Source organism: Coloeus monedula (genome assembly GCF_965178545.1).
Source record: "Coloeus monedula genome assembly, chromosome: 3".
NCBI lineage: Eukaryota > Metazoa > Chordata > Aves > Passeriformes > Corvidae > Coloeus > Coloeus monedula.
In genome coordinates, this window is record NC_138783.1 from 70359336 (window position 1) to 70380687 (window position 21352).

Here is a 21352-nt window from a genome sequence, read left to right on the forward strand (position 1 = left end):
ACGCTGTTAGCCTTACCTAATATGATCGCAGAATCACAGAATGGGTGAGGTTGGTAGGGACCACAGTGGGTCAGCTCCCCAACCTCCCTGCTCGAGCAGGGTCATCCTAGAGCACATTGAACAGGGCTGCTTCCAGATCATTCTTGAATAACTCCATTGAGGGACACAACCTCTGTGGACAATCTTGTGCACGGTCATCTGCACAATCAAGAAGTTTTTCCTTGGATTCAAGTGAAACTTCCTGTGCATCAGTGTCTGCCCATTGCCTCTTGCCCTATTGCTCCTCACCACCGAGAACAGCCTGGCTCCATCCTCTTGGCACTCTCCCTTCAGATACTTACAGACACTGATGGGACCCCCTCTCAGTTGTCTCTTCTTGAGGCTGAACAGGCCATAGCATCTGCTGGACCTGCTCTAGGAGCTCCATGTCTCTCTTGTACTGAGGAGCACAGAACACACATTTCAGATGTGGCCTCACCAGGGCTGTGTAGAGGTGCAGGATCATCTCCCGCTATCTAATGGCAATGTTTTTCCTGATGCATCCCGGGATACCACTGGCCTTCTTGGCCACCAGGGCACACTGCTGCTCATGCACAGCTTGTTGTCTATCTGAACCCCCAGGTCTTCCTCAGCAGAGCTGCTTTCTAGCAGGTCACCCTCAATCTGTACGGGTGCTCGGGATTATTCCTTGTAATAAGCCCTCAACTGGACAGAGTTGCTGCCCATCTCCACCCTCCCACCAGTGGAGAGCAGCCCCCAGTCTCGCAGCCAGTCGGGAACTGCAATAAGGAACCGCACCCTGGACAAGCAGGAGCGGAGGCACAGCCAATACTCTCTCGGCTCCCCATGTGCAAACTCCCAGAAATGTTTGCCACTGATAGGAAAAGGAAAAACATCCCTTTTTTTTTTTTTTTTTACTTTTTAATTTTTTTTTTTTACTTTTAATTTTTTTTTTTTTTTACTTTTAATTTTTTTTTTTTTTAAGAAAAGCTGGGACCAAAAAAAAAAAATGGTTTTTTAAAACATGAGAGTTGGCCGCAAAGTTCCGTATCTTCCTGACGCGGGGGATCCCAGCTCCTCAGGGCGCACCTGGTGGGGGAGCCCAGCCCACGCCGCTGCTCGGACATCCCCACGGGCTGCGGCAGTGGGAACACATGGAACAGCTCCCTGCACAGCTGTGCCCACCAGTGTGGTGCTTTCCCGTGGAGAGTTATGTATGTGCTGCTTTCACTGGTGCCCGAGTGCTGAAAGAAAATGTCCCGGCTCAATGTCCCTCAGTCAGATTGATCTGGGCTTTCGAAAGATCTGCATCGCACCTGAGCTCCTGAGTCAGGCATTGTGCACAGGCAGTGCACAAAGGCAAGTGTTTCAAGGAAATCATTCACTCTGCCTTTCTCGGGATGACTCCTGAACTGCCTGCCTGGTGTTCTCAGAGGGAGAGGAACTTCAAGTGACTGTCACTAAGACAGCTAAATGAGAGCTGGAGGAGGCTAAGGCTGCCTGCACACAATTATTTATGGCTTGATTATCATCTTTGAAAGCTTGTTGAAGACTGGAGAGTGTAGCAAGCCAACTAAATAAGCTGCCAGTTTAGTAGGTACTTTGGTGAGGACTTCCCAATTACAAGATATACTTTGGTTTTCCAGCACAGTGGAGAATGAACAGCACATCCAGTCAGTAGACAGAAATTCACCAGAGCCTGAAATTTTCTGGAAACTGTTCTGTTAACATGTAAAAAGTCCTCGACTCACAGTCACCAACTTGTAAGTTAAACTCCTCGTGAACATGTAGAAAAGGTCACTAAGCTTGGGATTGTGATGGGTCTCTGAAGGGACAGGCACACAGAGATTAGGCATTGTGATAAGAATCTGAATTTTATTTTGGATCTGTCCCTTAATTCTTTGCAAAAGTCAGTGTCTAATGGAAATAATTCAGACAAGCACTGCATCAGTCCACTCTAATCTTTGCAAGTACCTTTGATCCTTGGATATACAACAGCCAGCAAAAAAACCACAGCCTCTAAGGCTTCCCCCCATAAATGTATGGATATAATCACAGTAACAACTTTTCTGTGTTTGATATTTCATTTTCTAAATTGCTTTTTCAACCATTTGGAAGCACAATGCTCTAACTAAATGAAATTAGTGATCACAAAAATGTTTTCACAAATACACTTTATGCACTGGATAAGACTTGCCTGCATGTGGTAGTTTTTGAACATTTCTGTGTTTACAGAAATGTGCTGTTATCACACTTCTGTGGCTATATTCATTGTAACTATAAATAAATAAATAAATAAATGCTGGCATTCCCAGTTCTAGAGTTTGCAGACTTGAAATATTAAAAGCCTTATAAATATTTACATCCCACGTCTTCAGAAGTGACTGCACTGTTTTGTAGCATTTTTGGGCAATGTTCATTTCATTTCACAGCTGGAATGAGAGGAGTACAAAATAAAACTATTTATTAGGTCTGAGGCAATAATTTCCTCTGAAAAATAAAGTGTCTTCTATATATAAGGTGGTTTCTACTTAAGATACAATATCTTTAGGTTGTTAATAGCAGTTTTTAAAACACACAAAAAAGGAATAGTTTTTACTTAACTCAAACTTCATTCACATGTGAAATCAGTGCTTTAACTGAAAAAAAAATCATAACGATCATGTTTCATTTAATGCAACATAATGGAGAATCTGTACAAAGGGTCAAAGTAATAATTAACTTCTACAATGTCATAAAACAAATAAGTTTTTATTTCTCCTGTAGCTGTTCAATGTAAAATTCACATACAGTCCAAAGGAAAAAAACAGACCCTAAATTTCATCCCTACCTGTACAAAAAAGCCCTGAAGAAGATAACAAGGAAAAATGAATCTTTGAAAAGGTTGGAAAGCAATAAAAAAACATGCTGAACAGCTGTCATTAGGTTTCAACAATTTAACACTTTCATTTAAGAAATCAGTTACAGCTGATATGTGATAGTGACAATCTATATCATGTATACGACCTATAAGTATCAAACATTTAATAGGAACTAAGTAACTACGTAATAATTTCAAAACTATGAAAAATAACATATATATTCTGTGGATTAATATAAATGTTGTATTTTAACATCAATAAACTCAAAATATAAATAAGCTGTTATGCAAATAAAGTAATACAAATCTAATGCTTTTACTTATTCGTGCATCACAGATTCCTAACAGTCCTTTTGGCTTAGGAAACCTTTCTTAAGTTCTTCAGAGTAGTATAGATGTTTTCATATATAATAACTCCCAAAGTTCATAGGTTTGGTGTACACTTAGTTTTCAGTAATCTTATCAAACACAATGTAGTGACCTTTGATGTCTAAAAACAATGAGTTGTATTTATCCACATTTTTATTGGATCACCTGCTAACGTGAGAGCTGAATGTGGCCAGTGAAGTTAAGAGAGATTGATCCTTCCTGACATTTCTTGAGATTTTTTTTCTCTGACTCCTCTCCAAAGCCATGGAACTTGTGCTCATAAACAATCTTTATCAATGTGTAAAGCCGCAATTTTTAACTGTTAAAGATTTTTGTTTGAAAGCTGACATTTTCTTAACTGTCCATAGATATTTTCTTAACTGTCTTTTTAACTCAGATTTGTCCCTTTTTTTTAAATACAGAAAATAGTTGTAGAAGAGAATAAATTTAGGCACATCATCCATCTTTTTGCCAAACCTATCCTACCTTCATTAGTCAGTATTTCTGTCATACAGAAAAAAAAAGTTAATTCTTCTTCTTTTTTATTTTTTTGTGTATGGTTTGGTTGTTTTGGTTTGGCTTGGTTTTTTTGTTTTTTAAGTGATTTTAATTTTCTTTTGAAGACAAGCCAGACTGGTCTACGTCATTTCAAAATTCCTCAATCTATGCTTCTAACGCTTCATCTTTTTATTTAGGAAAATGCAATTGCATTTGTAATTGTATTTAAACATTCATCTCTGACTGGAGGGTTTTTTCTGGTGTTAAATGTGATTCTGGTTTTGCATAGGAGGTATAATACACCCGTTCCAGACTTGGGGCTTCTAGTGTCTCCCAGAAAAGGCATTTCAGCATTATAGACCTCAGATGTCTATATATATATATATATATATATATATATATATATATATATATATCAGAGTGGATGATCTGAAGATCAAGGGTTCCATGTCCCTACAGCATATTACAGCCCCTAGCATCAACACACAGTCTAAAAAAGCAGGGCTGATGAAACTGGATGGCATCAAGATGGATTGATGGAACTAAACCATTTTTGTATGTTGTTCAGATTTTTAGTTTGTACTTACAGTGAGTTTTGGGGTTTGCCATTGGTTGCTATATAGACATGTATCTGTACATGTACTGTCTTTACTCTGTGTTAAAGAGCCAAATGTTGTTCCTCCTGATGCTCCTTGGCTAGTCTATAGCGAGTTTCATTTCAGGAGGCATCAGTATGAGTTTTGAGGATCACGTCACAGAATTGATCCAGACCTGAGGGCTCCCCCTTCCATCCTTCACAAATAGGAAATGTTTATCAGTTCTGGAGCATCTGAAAGCTGAGGCACTTCTGCCTTTCCCCATGAATACACCTACTTGTGCTTTCACAGGTATCACAAAGCAGGTCAGCTTTTTAATACTCTTACTTGACTGTGATCCAAAAAGATCAATGTTTATATGAATGTTTAGTCCTTTGCTTTTTTACTGTTGACTGCTGCATAGTGAATTTAATCAAACAGAGCCACTGCCACTTAAAAAACAGGGCCTGTAAAAGCTCTCAGAGCAGATGGTCTGTAAGACGTAAATGTCTTCCTCTAACCTTGAAACCAGAAATTCAATTATTAAATAAGCTGTGGACATTAGACAATGTCCTTGTCCATAGTCTTTCTAGACAGCAGACCTAAACTTTGGGATTATATATCTCTTCGGCCTTCTCTTGCTGCAGGAAGCAGATAGGTGACATAGCTGGAGAAAAGTGGTCTATGTGGCTCTACTTAGCAGGGGAGGACTCCAGAGGTCCCTTCCAACCTAAACCACCCTACAATTCTATAAAAGGCTTTGTGCAGAGTGTCCCAAAGCCACAAGTGTTTGAAGTATTCATAGCTGGTGCACGTAGCATTTAGCCTGAGATTGCAAGTCATAGAATAGAGCATTGCTTTTTTGAACTGACCTAACAGTTGTTCAACAGGTTTTCTTGGAAGCCAAGGTTGTAACAAGTCACAACCATCAGAAGTCAAACCTACAAATTCTGTGGTTTTAATTATTGCTTAAATATAGAGACCAGTAGTGGGATATTTAGTTGATATTTATCAGAATACTTCACACTTTGAAGTCACACTATGCTAAGCCTGTATTGTGTATCTCTAAATGGCCTTGTGTTTTGAAAAGTAGAAACTGTTGGTTTTGTAAGTCAAGATGCTGGTGGTGTTGAACCTCATTAGTTTGTACTAATGCAGGGGTAGCTTGTTGTGGACTTGCTTGTTAACTTGTACTAGCAGAGGCAGGATTGCTCCACTTTGCCAATGGCAGCAAAATTAAGCTTAGCCCCTGCTTGCGCCTGTGGGAAGGATGACTGGAAAAGGGGCCAGGCTGTAATTAATACCTCCTTCCTTTCCTTCCCAAGTTGCAGAGTAGCAGGAAAGGAAAGACATAGCTCATAACTCTGCCCCTATGACACCAACCAGCAGAACTTCTTCTTCCAGCAATCTTCTTAATGGAATCTCAAGCTACCGTGTCATCCTTTGTTTGCACGAGCAAATTATTATGGGGCAGAGCCACACCTGAACTTATGCCTGTGTGTGGGGTAAGAGGCTACCTGCGTTCCCCAATTCCCTCGGGCAAACTGCTGTGAAGGAGGGGCTGAGGCTGGAGGCAACTGTGACGCTGCTGGTGCTGCGGCGGTCTCAGCTGTCATGTCATGAAGAACACATGCTGTGGGTGGGATTTCCTGTTAGGGAAGAGAGGCTGCCTCCCTAGTAATTAGGTTGGTCCATCCCAAATGTTATTTTCAATGTCCTGTCTACAGTGTGTCTTAGACGCCACCTAATGCACTGTCCCATTTTTGGCCATAAGCCTACAGTTCTGGGTCGTGCTACACAGTATACGGACAGTTGATTCCTGAAGTAGCAGATTTTCACTTAGTGCTGTCTAGTGTATTTTGCTTTGCAAATCTTGTGCAAAAAATTAAAAAAGATATGGTATCCTTTCCATTTCAGATGTTACTAATACAAAAAACATTGGAGGAAGCAAGCAGGATCTCTATTTTGTCCTTCCTGCTACCTCTCATGCCCAGCTCACCTTCTATTAAATTGAAGAAGAGTAGAGGAAAATTGTTTTTCAGAGTTTTTGTGTAGGGTACACCATGCCAGAGAGAAGGCATTCCTGAGTCACAGTATGAACCTTGTTGCCTCTGAGATGGCTCAGCTATCTAAGATCATATTCAAATTGTAGTAAATGAAAAAAGTAATCTCAAGTGCCAGGATGCACTTTATCCATTTATCTTGAAACCACTAATTTATTTTCAATTATAAATAAAAAATTTTATGAGTTAAAACTGAAAAAACCAGCCATTGTTAAAGATTGCTGTGAGACGCCACATGACTAATCCAGCAAGGATGGCTTGGTACTACAGATGTAAGCTCTCTGTGTTAAATGTAGTAGAACCACTGCAAAGAATTTTAAAGGATACCTTCTGTCACATTTGAGGTGAAAGTTGTATTGTTCACACCACCTATTCTTCTTCATTGTAGACTATACATAATCACGTACGGTGAAGTGACAAAGTCTTGGTTCTATGAGTTCGTCCTACAGAAATATACAAATAAACTACTCCTGAGAGGATGAAACTATCTACTTTTTATTTCTGGTACCATTTGGTTTTGGGGAGCTACGGGATTTACAATTACACAATTAAAAAGGATCTAATTTTAGCATTAAAAAGGTTATTTAAATCTTCTTTGTGAAAAATTTATTAGATAAATTATTATTTTAAAGATTTCAGATTACCCACCATGGAGATCAGGATGTGTGTAACTAACTATTCTTAAAAATTACCTGTAGCATTACAAATATGGGAAAAGTGCTGTTGTCCCTTGTGCAAGGCATTTTTATATTTTTTAACTGTCAGATCTTGGAAAAAAACTTTCGAGAAGCTTGGAAATAAAATATTTTTTAAATAATTTTAATTTCCATTTGAAGCAACCTTTAGTTTTTCTCAGTGAAGAAGCTGAAACAGTACAGTGCTTTACATTTTCGTTCTTTCTGTTGTGCACAGACCTCAGGCCTGATGTCAGCCTGGTTAGAATTTGCCCAGGTCAATGTTGCTGCAGAGCCAGGAGAGGGAGCACAGACATTGCTGCTTCTTGGTCATGCTTTTAGAGGCAACTTGGATTATTTCCAGAGGAAAATCACTAAACTTGTTGTAAGAGGAGACATTGTGGAATCCTCTTTTTCTTCTCTTGTTTTTTTCTCCAAAGTTTTTTAATAATATTTAATTAGGGGAAGTTAAACACTGGATATTTTCCTCAATTCCTATAAAACAAAACAAAACAAAAAGCAAGGAAAAAAATCTCTTTGCAATTTTATGAATGGCTGGTATACTATTTTAACATTTTAAAAACTTTTAAGGGGTATTTTTGCATTTTCATATGCAGACATCGAGGAAGGTGAAGTTTACCAGAATCCGAATACAGGAGAAAAACTTGATTCACTGCAGTCTAATATTAGAACATGTCTTTCAGTGTGTTTTTATAGTTTTAGTCTAACTTCAGATCATATGTTTACTCAGAAATTTTCGGGTATTAAAAGCATTATTTTAAAGACACAAAGGGTACATAAATTCTCTCCAACTTTTTAATAGCAATTGTTAGCACTTCCCATATCTCACCTCTGTCATAATTTCTTAGATTTCTCATTTATAATTTCTCATACCACTTAGATGTTCCTGACTTTGGAGAGAAAACCATCAGCAAGTGCCTTGTTTCACCCTGATAATCATTTCTACTACTTAACCAGTTGATACAGAAGAGTTGCATTGCTTTCCTGTAGCAGGACTTGGGTGAAGCTTTTTAAAGAATTCCCCGAATAAAATTAAAATGTATAATCTGTGTGATGGCTTTGTAATACTGAAAAAAGATTCATTCTTATGTCCTTGGTTTGAGATCTGTGTCCAAAGAGCACTGACAGCACTACAAGGATGACAGCTTACAAGTCAGGCAATGCCCGAGTGAAGGCTGCCAGTTGTGCTGATGGCCAGCTCTGTCATTCAGAGCCACAGACTGTCTGTCCCAGGTGCTCAGGGAGCAGGAGGCTGGCTTCTCACTCAGACTGCACAAGGCAACATGTCAGGTCACTTCATCGCTCTCTGTGTGTCTTCCCATGGTTCCTTATATACTCAACAGATAAGATCTTATCACCTCTTATCTGTATATAGAGGACTTGTAGGAGAAGTGATGGTAGTACGAATGATAATCATCTAGCTACACTGATCACAAAGTGGTGGAGTTTAAAATTTTCAGTGTAATGAGAAAAAAGATCAGTGGAGTCACTATCCTGGACTAGAAATGAGCAAGCCTTACGTTGCTGAGGGAGCCAGTTTGCAGTGCCCTGCCTTTTGAGGACTTAGGGCTTTCTATGAGAGCAAGTCAGTTTTGAGGAACCACTTTCTACAAGCCCCAGAGCAGGCAATGCCATGGTATTGTGAGTCAAGCAAGTGGGACAGAAGACTGTTTTAGCTGAACAGGGAACTCCTTTTGCCACTTGGGTGGAAGAAGAAATTGTGTGTTCTCTGGGAGCAAGGTCAGGCTTTGCAGGAAGATCATAGAGCTGTAGTTCACATCTGTAGGGAGAAAACACGAAAGTCCAAGAATTGAAATTTGTCAGTGTTGTGTCAAGACAATAAAAAGGGCTTTTTAAAGTATGTTGATAGCAAGAAGAGGTCTAAGGGAAATACTGAACCAACTCCTGATGAAGCTGGTCACCTGACAAATGGTGATGAAGAAAAGACAGGGGCATTTAATGCTTTCTTTGAGTCAGTCTTTAGTATTACTGATAAGCCTTGGGGTGCCGAGTCACCGAGTCACAGGGCTGCAGGAACAGTGGTTCTCCATTTGTGGACACCAGAATTGTAAGGGACCAGCTGTATCAGCAGAACATTCACAAGTCCATGGGACCTGATGGGATTCATCCCAGAGTTCTGAAGGTGGATGTTATGGCAGGACCTTTCTGGACCATCTACCAAAGGTATTGGGTGTTGGGGGAGGCCTCTACTGACTGGAAATAGGCCAGTGTTATTCCCATCCACAAAAAGAGTGAAGGAAGACCCAGGAAATTAGAGACATTTTATTCTACCCTCAGTTTCTGTAAAATCATATAGAAGATTATACTGGGTACTACTGAAAGGCATTTAAAGAATAATGTAGTCATCAGTCACAATCTACATGGGCTCACAAAGAGAAATTCCTGTACAACTATAATTTGATATCGTTCTAAGACAGGGTCATCCACCTCATGGAAGAAGAGAATGAAGTGGATGTAGATGTCTAGATTTTAGTAAGGCCTTGTATACTGTCCCTCATAGCATCCTTCTGGACAAGTTGTCCAATTGTGGAATGAGCAGTACATAGTGCACTGGGTAAAGAACTGGCAGAATAACAGGGCTCAAAGGGTTGTAGTGAATGGCTGGTGTAGCCACACAAAGTAAATGAAGGTTTCCCATTTTTAACACCTTTTCCAGAGTATGTTTACATTTTCTTCTGCAGCCTCTGAGGAAGGTATAGCTTATCAAAATGGATGAAGTTTATCAGCATTGATGAATCACAGTGGATGAAGGGAAGACAGTCGAGACAGTTTTTCTGGTTTTAGTTAGGCTTATATGTTAAATGCTAATACAACAGGAACACAGAATTTTCTCAGAAATCTGAAACTGGACTACTTCCTAGAATAATCAATAAATAAACAAGGATTTTCTACCTGCTGTTTATGCAGTCATGTTATTAAGTTCTGAAGGACTTTCAAATATATTTATGCATAAAAGATGCCGCACATCTGATATAAGAGAACTGTTTTTGTTTGGGGTTTTTTGTTGGTTTTGTTTGGTTTTTTTTTTTGCCTTTGGGAAAGGCAGAAGATGATAATCACCTTTTTATACAGTTCCATAAAACACTCTGAGGTGGTCCACAATGATTTTTTTCCTGCATCTAGCTTCTGATTGTAAGCAAAATGGCTTTTTTTCTTTCCTCTTCCCGTATTGGAGCATCGACCCATCGTGTGTATCTGTCATGTGTGACGGAAAAACGCCTCTTCCAAAAAGTCTTCTCTTTTCCCACTAGAGGGAGAGCTCTCCCAAAATACTCACGGGAGACAGTTCCACTGGCGGAAACTCTTCTACTCTAAACAAGCATTTTTAGGAATGTTTTCGGCTAATGGTAAGGGCTACCCTGCAATGAAATTATATGAAATGAAATGAAGTAAAATGCAGTGAAATGAAATTTCTGTCAGGTTTTGAAAAAAAAAAAAAAGAACTGAATATTGGTATTTGCTCGTCTTCCTTTTTTTTTTTGTTTGTTTATTTGTTTGTTATGTAGGTATGTTTTTGCTGTGTTTTAATTAATAAAAAACCAAAACAATCCTATGCACGTCCAAAGGAGTGAAGCTGACAGAATTTTAGATATATAATTCTTGGAAATATAAACAGAATTTGTACACAAGTATTTGTATCCTCAGTATCAGCCATATTAATATGTCCACGAAATTGTTGGCTCAATAAACCTTGACTCTGTTACAAATCTGAAGCCAAACACTTGCACCAGCACTCAGTAAATATGTTGTTCAACTAAAAATAGAAACTACTGTCACCAGCAAAGGGTATTGAGGGAATGATAGATCCTATAAATATACTAAGATACATGTGGATTAGTTTAATCTAATTAAGTATATGTAAACAAACCAACGGACAGAGCTTTGAATGGAGGAAGTAGGATGAAAAGAAAAGGAAATTCAAGGGAAGCTAGTTAAACTTCTTAATATTATGCCTTTATTAAAAACAAAAAATCAACAAAAAGTTTCTTGTTTGTTGAGCAACTATTACATTAAGAATTTGTACACTACTGTCCCTACATAAGTCAATAAATTTTAGGAAGAACTTGAACAGTAACAGGATTTCTTCTATATTCATCTTACATTTATGAATATCAGCCTGTGGTTCAAGTACTTAAATTTCATTTTCCATCTGAGATACTTGAAAAGGGACAGATATTCCGAGGGTGATTGCATAGTACTTTCTGATTGTAGCATTTTATCAAAATCAGGCCCATTTATAATTCAGGTGAGTTTCCCAAAAAATCATTCAAAGTAACTGATGGCATTTTAAAATTTAGGCCATGGAATTAGAGATATGAGAATGTTTTATAAAGAATAATATATTTGTTTGGTGTGTCCTTTTCATATTTCCATGTTGATCTGTAATCAAGAAATCCTGGCAAGAAATTACTTTGATATTTGTGTTGAGGAATACATTCAGTGCCAGTAGCTTGGGATACAGGTGCAGTTTGAGCTGCAGGTTGGGCTCTGGGTGTTGGAGCCCCAGGCAAGAAGCCATGAACTGCTGGCCCTCTGCAGAACAAAGGGCACAGGGACCTGTGGCCCAGCCAGGTGACCAGACAGTCAGAGACACAGCAGGAGCTGAGGACTCAGCTGGAAGACCCCAGACTTTGCCATGCACAGACTGTGAGGGTGTGAAAGTCCAGGGAGCTCATTGTTCAGGGTCTGTCCTTGGAGGCACCAGCTTGGCCTGTTATTCTATGACTGCACCATGATTAAATTATTTTAAGGATCCAGATATCTGAGATTCTGCTATGGAAATCCTAGGGTTGAGCCAGTATGGAAACCTGGTCTGACTGTGTGAGAGTGGGATGTGTAGGGTATCAAGACAGGCAGCTGTCAGCTCCCTAGAGCCACCCACTGTGAAGGGACCTCAGTCCGAGCAGTGACAGTCTCAGGTGGTGACTGTGACTGCCAGAGTGGCTCCTGGATGGTCAGACAGGGAAGTTTCCTTAATGTTCAAATAGCTTTGGCAAAACTCACACATAAATTAGAAGTTTTAAAAATATTGATAATAATAATGAAGTCACAGGTTGCAACAGGACTTCTAATTCCTTTAAATTTATTTGCAATGAAAGCATAGACACAGACACACAGAAAACGGTATCTTTCAACTCCAGAATCTGACTCTTGTCAACATTTATTATAATCTTGTTGGTTTAAAAAACAGTGCTCCTCACTATTTATTCAAGAGGGTGTTGAAAGTCTGTGGATAGATACCATGTCAAATTAGGTGGAAGCAAGAGGAAGACCCAGCTCTGCTGACTGAGGAGGTCTCAGCTAAGCCATGTGGGGAAAATACCAGCTGGCTTTGAAGTCCAGCCATATTTAAGTGGGTTAAATTAATTCGTGTATTGTCCCATTAAGGTCAATTTTTACATGGAGTCAGTGGGCAGTTTCAGCTAAGGGCATGAAATTACTTCGGAAGAGATAATCTAATTTTTCTTTGGCAAAAATTATAAAGTTAATAAACTATAACTTAAGTGGAGTATAGTTAATTTCCCCACATATACACACACACAAAAAGCATTTTAATAAGTGAAATTAAAGAATTAACATCTTAGCACTAAAAAAAACCCTGCAGACATTTTCTATTGATTTTCTCAAGGTCGCAGCCCAAGATTATTTGGGCTATATATAGCCCAACAGCTATGTAGCCAAAATAATCCAATATATATTGGATAATTGTTCTACTACAGGATAATGAACAGGAAGAGAAGATAAAGGACTTTTATATAGTTAGACAATAAAAAAGTTTTTGGCCAGATATACTGTCTACACTCGGCCTTTTTACACTGTAATTCTGGCATCTTCTAGTTGGTAGAGGTCGTATTTCTCTGTTATTTATTGAGCCTCAAATGCATGTTTGTGTTTGTGCAAATACACAGAAAGTAGCTGTGTTAATGCCTAAACATTATCCAAAACATTAGCTACTGATACTTTGAAGCATACACAAAGCAGTGAAGTACAAGGCCATGGTGGGGGAAGAGAGACAGTTATAAGAAGAGAGTTGGATGAGGAAGAAGGATTATTCAGTTCATAACGTTACAAGTGCTTCCATGAGCAGCAGTAGTACAACCTATAATAAAATTATCCATCTGCACCTCCCTGGTGTGAGATACAGCTGTGTTTGCTGCCTGCTTTACAGCTAGGCTCTGCCAGGAAGCAGCAACCTTGGGACAGTCTACAAGGCCACTGGGGCTGGCAGCTGGGAATGATGGAGGGGCTGGCAGGGCAGCAATTCCAAAGAGAAAAGACAAGAGGTGGTGATGGGAACCAGGTGAGCCAGCAATCTGGGCAACCAGACATGTCCATGGGAATGAGGCAGGTCTGGGGTCAAGGGAAGTCAGATGAGTGTGTGGGAATTGTGTCTGTGACAAACTATCAAGGTCAGCCACCATCCAGTGATCTCCAGCCAAGCCCGTACTGGTGAGGCAAATCCAAGGTTGTGGTCCTGATATAATGGACAAATGGATCAGAAAAGGATTCTTGCAACCATTCAAAATAGTAGTATACTGTATGGTTGGTTTTTTTGCTTTAGTCAGCATTTCATCTTGAGTAATGAAACACTGTGGTTGCCAGCAACCTGGCCAAATGCTACGTTGCTATTTTTCTACTTGACTGTTCCTATTTTTTGAAATACCAACAAATTACAGCTGATGCTGAGAAGTCAGAATGTCAATGCATAGCAAAAGATTGTAGTAGAAAAGGTTAAAAGCTAAGCAGAAAATACCGATATTAGCCCAATTTTCCAGGTGAGGAGCAGCACTTGGCCAAAGTTATACAAGAAGACCTAAACTCTGTTTCACAATTTCTGTGCAGGACAAGTCTTCCATCCATCATTTGGCTGATGAGTGGTCCAGATTCCCTGGTTGTGACTAGCGGTTGCTTCCTAGCTGGAAGTGGCCATGACACAGAACTGGAGTCAGTACTAGGGGATTTCTCTTCTCTGACCAAACTGGATGAACCATTTTCACTTCTTGAGCAGTGTGTGACCACAACGATAATGTTTGCATTATCTAACACAGAAATACTTTCATATTCAGTTTTGGTACTGAATCCGATCTCCTGTACTCCCCAGTACAGGAAATTGAGGTGAGTTCAGTAGAAAACCATCAGAGTGGTTGGGGCAGCATCTGGCCTCTGAGAAGATGCTGAGGACAAGAGCTTGTTCAGCCTGAAGAAGTCATGGATTCAGGGACACTTAATAGAAGCCCTCACCTAACAGTGCCTGTGGGGAGGTGAGCAAGAAGGTGAAGCCTTGTTCTTCCCAGTGGTACATGGTGAGATGAGAAGAGATGACAGGCACAAACTGAGACAGACGGGACATAAGAAAGATTTTTTTTCAACCCAATGACAGTTAGGCAGGGAAGCAGGCTGCCCAGGGAGGTTTTGCCATCTCTGGCCTTGGAGGTGGTCAAGACTTGACTGGACACAACACTGAGCAACCTGGTCTGACCTCAGTGAGCAGGAGGTTCGACTGGAGACTTATTGAGGTCCTTTGCAGCCTGAATTATGTTGTGTGTTTATGTTCTGTGTTTCCATTGGTCACCTTGGTCTCCCTTTATAATTAACAACATTTCTAGGGTGTGATTAATTTGACCTATTTATTATGAGTATTTATTTTAACTGAGAGGAAGGATGCTATACAACTGTTTCTTCACTATGAAGATAGTCCAGACAGCTAACTCAGATCTAATTATCAAGATGTTAAGTGTCCAAAACTAGGTCAGATAGATCCCATTTGGGTGTGTGCTCCCTGAAGCGCTCAGTTAGATTCCAGGGAGGGAAGGAAGGACTTACTTCTGTGCAACCTTATAGCAGTTAAAACACTTGCTCCAAAAGAAAGATATCTGAAATCTGGACTGCATTTCTCAAATTCTTATGTTTTGACCCAAGACCTCTTTGATACCAAACCAATCAATGTATAGAGCATGGCATTTTCCATCTCTCTGTTAATTCTGTCTGATTTTTTGCCCTTTTCCATCTCAGGCCCCTTCCACCTTGCACAAGGCTGTGCCTCTGCCCCTCTCTTCCATGGACCCATGGCTTCTTCCTGAAGCAACCACAGGGCCAGCTCTCTCTGTTCCTCAGGGAGTGGTATGGCTGCTACTAAATCTAGCTTTTGTTGGCACCAGCAAAATTATAAATAGCTCACTTAGGTGCTTCTGCTGGGACTTTGATTTATGGCAAAGGGACGCAGTCTGATTTTTAAACTGAATTGTTTAAAAATACCTTTTTTCATGTAATTTGTAAATAGGCTAAAAAAATAACATTCATGCTAGCATAGCATCTTGTCCTTTTTACCAGTGTAATAGTAACTCAGCATAAACTCTTTAATACATTTCACAACAGTATATATAGACATAAAAAGCACTGGCATGTTTATTTATGTTACTAATAATGTGTTGGCAACAAACAATACAATATATTACATCAATAAATTATCATAGGGACAATACTGTTGATTTTTCCCCTGAATACTCTATTCAGGTTATTTGTATGAAAAAGGGCAGTAGTTTTCCATGCATTTCGATGTATGGATCTCCTATATAGGAGAAAAATATCCCAAAGTTAAGCTTGCTAGAAGTACCCTTGCCATTCTTGCCTATTTTTATTACAAAGAGTCCACAATTCCATGGAATGTCAATACCACTCTGATTTCTAGGCTTCTCAAAACTAAATCTTTATCTTAATTGTAACCGTGGTTTTACATAACTTTTTAGTGTTCTGTGCTTTATGACTTTTGATTTTTCATGTATATTCATTATACCAAGGCACCTTATGTTGCTTTTCTTCTATCACTTTGTACGTTATTACCATTTTCCTTTGTGACTCAAGCAACATCATCTTTGCTCATAATAATTCAAAGCAAGAATGTGATGCTGCATTTGAAAATGTACGTCTTCCTGACCAACTCCTCCTTCTATGTGGTGTATTTTGTCTTCAAACATTAGCACCCTGAGGCACATGTGTGACTGAACCTTGGGAATGTGTACTTCCTTTTGAAGTTTGTTTGCATTGCTAATTCACAACAGGGTGCAAGTCAGGATTCCTGAGCACAGAAATAAGGACTGGCTATCATTCTTTATTTCCGCATCTCATTCACAGACATGTCTGTTTTGTGTCCATAATTATTGTAAACTGTAAACTTCACACATATTGATAGATTAATTTTGTACTAGACTATTACAGAAAACTCTAACTGAATCTAATATTTTTTATTATTGTTACTTGACAACATGCTTTGTATCATTAAACTGCAAGTATGATCCCTGGGAGAAGTCTGGGCTTTGCCCAGGTTTCTAACAGTTCCTAGGCATGGTTTGGATAACAGCATGGGTAAGGGACCTTTCCCAACAACCAGTTTAGGTCAGGCCACCCTGTTCTGGACAGCCTAGCCACATAGCTATGGGGGTGAGGGCTGCTCCATGCCAATTGCCTTTAGTGCCAGAGAACAGTCCTTGGTACGTTTGATTTCTTAATATAGCCCAGCAAGCCGATGTGGAAATTTCCAGGTGCCTGATAATTTAGAAAGTTCGATTGTTTAAGTTAAGTGTATGGATTTAGGGCCTAATTATAGACCTATTTTAAAAAATACAGTGGCCTGAATAACTGAATGGGTACAGGGCAAAAAATTCCTCCTTAACGCACGAGGACACTTGATGGCTAGAAGACATGCCAGATGCCACTTGCTAGCTGAATCACTCCTTCTGAGAACTGTATTGGCTTTCCCCTCCTCTGACTGCTCAGTAGATGCCCAGAAATGCTCCTTCCATTGCCCATTTGTATATAATTTAGGCACACCAAAGTCTTAGGTTATCATCAGCAAATAGTTGTGAATAAAACTGCAACACTAATGACTTGGCTTGGTTTGCTTATACTCCTTTACCTCCTTTGCTACAGCAATGCATCTTCCAGCAAGTCATGTCTAAAAACTAGTTGATAAACTAACAACTTTCAGGCTGAAAATATGTAAAATATGTCCTCATGTTAGATGCTCAAAGTGGGAAAAAAAAGACTCTGCACAGACTTCACTCTTTGAAGTGCACAGCTTCTTTTGGCTTCAATGAACCATGAAAATATCAAAGAGATGACTTACAACTCAGTATTTTGATGTTCATCAGTCCTCAGATTGCTTTAGTAAGAAAAACAGTGGCATCAGTATTGTACAGCATTGCATTACACACTTCAACTTTCTTTTTTCTGTCGGTATGGTATTAGTTCTCTTAAAGAACACAGAATCTCCAGTGGTCCTTGTGAGGTGATGATCCTTGAAAAACTCCAAGTGGAAAGATTTACAGGGAAAGTGAAAAAATCAGCCTATTTCATATGAAAATGATACTTGAGTGTATCCTTCCTTTTGAACCTATTTATTCTTTCAAGGTATTCTTGAAGAAGGGATGGAAAATTTAAAGGACAATTGTGTTCTTATAAATTTATGAAAAATTAAATTCACTGACCCAAATATAGGCTTGTACTTAATTTTATAATATATTGAATTGTTTTTCTTACTCAAATGTTAAAAAAAAAAAACCAAAAAAAAAAAAACCAAAAACCTGTTTAGAATCTTTTATATGAGAAACTATTTCACAATTAATTTTTGGTACTGAAATTATCTGAAGAATAGTTATAAGCTTTCCATCTTTGCCCTAAGGCCTTAATTTACTCTGTCCCCAAATAATTCTCAGTTAATGCTTGTAGTAATTTCAATTGCTCTAACTTACTAATATTTATGTTTACAGACTGGTGGCTAATATAATTTGTCAGCTTACAATAATAAGTTTCTTCTTGTTGCTGTTGTTGACCTCAAATTCTTTTGTCCAAATCCAATAATTATTTTTTTTCCACATCCTATGTATCTTATTTCATAACCAAATTATTAGCATATCTAAAAAGATAGTGGAACTCTTCTGAAGTTGTGATATTCTGAAAATTTTATCTTTTTATTGAACCATTTTTTCAGTGGTCATTTTAAAGAAGCTACCATATATCCCAGAGTACTCCTAAACTGATATACTGATGAGATTTCCTTCTTTATTTATATAGTACATTTTTCAGCTTCCCGCACCTAATTTTATCACTCCAGTATTTTGAGATTCCTAATTTGTCATTAAAACCCAAGGCTATTTTACAGATTGTCGCAATGTGCTTTTCCTCCCTATCCCCCGGATTTTATAAAATCATTATGTTTAATAGTATTTTTCATGTTTTTCTTGAGTAGCTGACAAATATAAAATATTTGATCCCCTAGGAGTAGCTTTATTTTAAGTCTCCTATTGATGTTGCCTTCTCATTTCCTTTGATTTGGGATTGTGTAATGAAGATGGCATTAATGATAGAGATGCCAAGATAATATTTCAAATTAATCTCATCATGCTTTCTCCAAAGTTGTTGTGTCTAACTGTTCATCTGTTTCACTGTGATATCTTCAGACTACTAAACCTAGCTTGTTAAGTCTTTTTGTTATCTTTTTCATTTTCTAATTAATCAAGAGATTTACCAGGATGTCATTTTGCTGTTCCCAAGCAATATGATTTCCTCTTGTTCATTTAAAAATATATTTCTGCCATATTAGTTTCCAGAAAAAGCTGTTTTCTTATGAGATAATTAAGAAGCTTAATCAAACATTCTCTCAATTTTTCTGTAGCTGTATTCTTTGCAATAAAAAGATATCCATTTTTAGCCTTCATCAGATCTTCTCCACTTCAGTGATAGTATCTTCCATATTTCCCTCTGCTCCTTCAGAGCTATATAGGCAGTGCTTCTACCACCAGCTCTTCACTGGTTTGGAGGTCTGGAAAAGAGAAGGCATCAGTCTACGTAAGTAGGGTGAAGAGTGGGGATAGACATCAAACATTTTTTGAAAAAAAAAATATTTAGCAGTATCTAATGAAGGTGGTGAGGGTCAGATTAAAGCAAACAAACAAACAGAAAAGGAAATACTTCACAGAATGTAGAAGTTTTGGCCATGTGGCACTGGAATATTAAAATGTCACAAGAGTTCAAAAAGCAATGAACAAATGTATTGAAGGAAATTCTATGGGGACTGTTAGATACAAAGAAGGTGTATACACTTTGCAAGCTACAGGCTGGGCAGTTATTCTGTGATGTGTCACTATGTGCTTGTCTTGTTCTTACTCCCCCTCTCTGAGCATCTGGCAGATTTTTGGAGCAAGATCAAGGTAGTCAGCTTCCCTTATTAGTATTCTGACAGACAAAATTAAGTGGCCACCAGCTGGCATCATAATTTTTCAAAGCATCTTCTGAACTCATCTTTTTGAATATGTAAAGTATATCTAAAAATTCTACATATCTGACGTAGAAAAAAAGTCAATATGAGTAATGCAAGCTACAGATATCTCTCAAATATTAAATGCTTGGGAGGTAGAGGCTATTAGGCTAGTGTAATTACTATCCATAGTTTTTACTTCTCATCAATACTTAATTGCAACCTAGTCAGATTCCAGGAAGGAATATTATAGAACCAAATGCAAGGTTATTATACTCCAAGTGCATGGTGCTGCTCCTGGATCAGGGCAACCCCCAGTATCAACACAGGCTGGGGATGAACAGATGGAGAGCAGCCCTGCTGAGAAGGACTTGGGGGTGCTGGTGGATGAGAGGCTGGACATGACCCAGCCATGGGCACTTGCAGCCCAGAGAGCCAAACGTGCCCTGGGCTGCATCCAAAGCAGCGTGGGCAGCAGGGCCAGGGAGGGGATTCTGCCCCTCTGCTCTGCTCTGGTGAGACCCCACCTGGAACACTGCATCCAGCTCTGAGGTCCCCAGCAGAGGAAGGACATGGAGCTGTTGGAGCGAGTCCAGAGGAGGCCACCAAGATGTTTAGAGAGATGGAGCAGCTCTCCTACGAGGAAAGGCTGGGAGAGTTTGGGTTGTTCAGCCTGGAGAAGAGAAGGCTCTGGGGGTACCTTATGGCAGATTTCCAGTGCCTAAAGGGGGCTAAAAGAAGGCCAGAGAGAGTTGTCTTACAAGTGCATGCAGTGACAGGACAAGGGAGAATGGCTTCAAACTGGAGGAGGGAAGGTTTAGGTTAGGTGTTTGGAAGAAATTGTTTACTGTGAGGGTGGAGAGACGCTGGAAGAGGTTGGCCAGCAAAGCTGTGGGCACCCCATCCATGGAAGTGTCCAAGACCAGGTTGGATGGAGCTCTGAGCAGTCTGGTCTACTGGAATCCCTGCCCATGGCAAGGGGATTGGAACTATGTTGTCTTTAAGGTCCCTTCCAACCAAAACCATTCTATGTTTCTATGATACTTCATTATCGAAAACTTGGATAATAAGTAAACCCTATTTTCCAACACAGTCAGATAATGAATAGAAAAGAGATTCTGACATCTCAAGTCCTGGCTGTTCTCAGTATTCTTGATCTCTTGCTCTGCCTTCTCTAGAGTTTACTCTTTGCTTCATATATAAAATATGTGTAGAAATAGTATTAAGAATTTCATGGCAGTCCATCCAAGAATAGAAATGAGCCAAGACCTGTGGGAGAGAGATTTTAATTTACTAGATAACTGCTAGATCTGGGAAAAGGCAGACATAACTGGTTTTTTTCAGGATATTTTTTGTCTCTACACACTTTTCTTCCTTTATCTAATAGCTGCATAATTTAAAATCCCCATGATTTGTCTGGGCATTTTTCTTGTAATAATAGCACATTGTTAATGGATATAGTTGCGGATCTATACAGTATTTTACTCATTTGCTGTGCCTTTGTTGTCAGCATGCTTCTGTCTCACTTACTAATGATTTGTTTCTGTGAAAATTTAAGCCAGTCTATTTGTTTTTAAACTGAGAACTTAAAAAAAAATATTTCAGAAAGACAATGTTATCAATTTAAGAAAATGAATTGCTACTGTGAGCTCCTTCTTCATTTCTTATGAGGATTTCTTATGAGACTGCTGTGTGGGTTTCCTGAGCTGAGTGGGGACAAGGAAAATAATTAGACAGAAAAAATACAAAAGTTTGGTTCAGTTGTTTTCAGTTGCTGTTTCAAAGGTCTTCTGGTTTCCCAGAGAGATGCCTTCAGGCACCTCAAAAAAGCTGAGGTACCTCCTAGGTTCGGCCAGCCCTTTAAGGATGTCTTGATTATCCCAGGGAATTTCAGATGACCCTCACCTAGAGTCTCGAATGATGGGAAAAGGGTGGGGGTGGGAGTGTTGTTTGCTTGTTTGTTTGTGTGGTTTTTATCTAGCATTTCCAGTTGATTTGGTAACTTGTGTAGCACAACT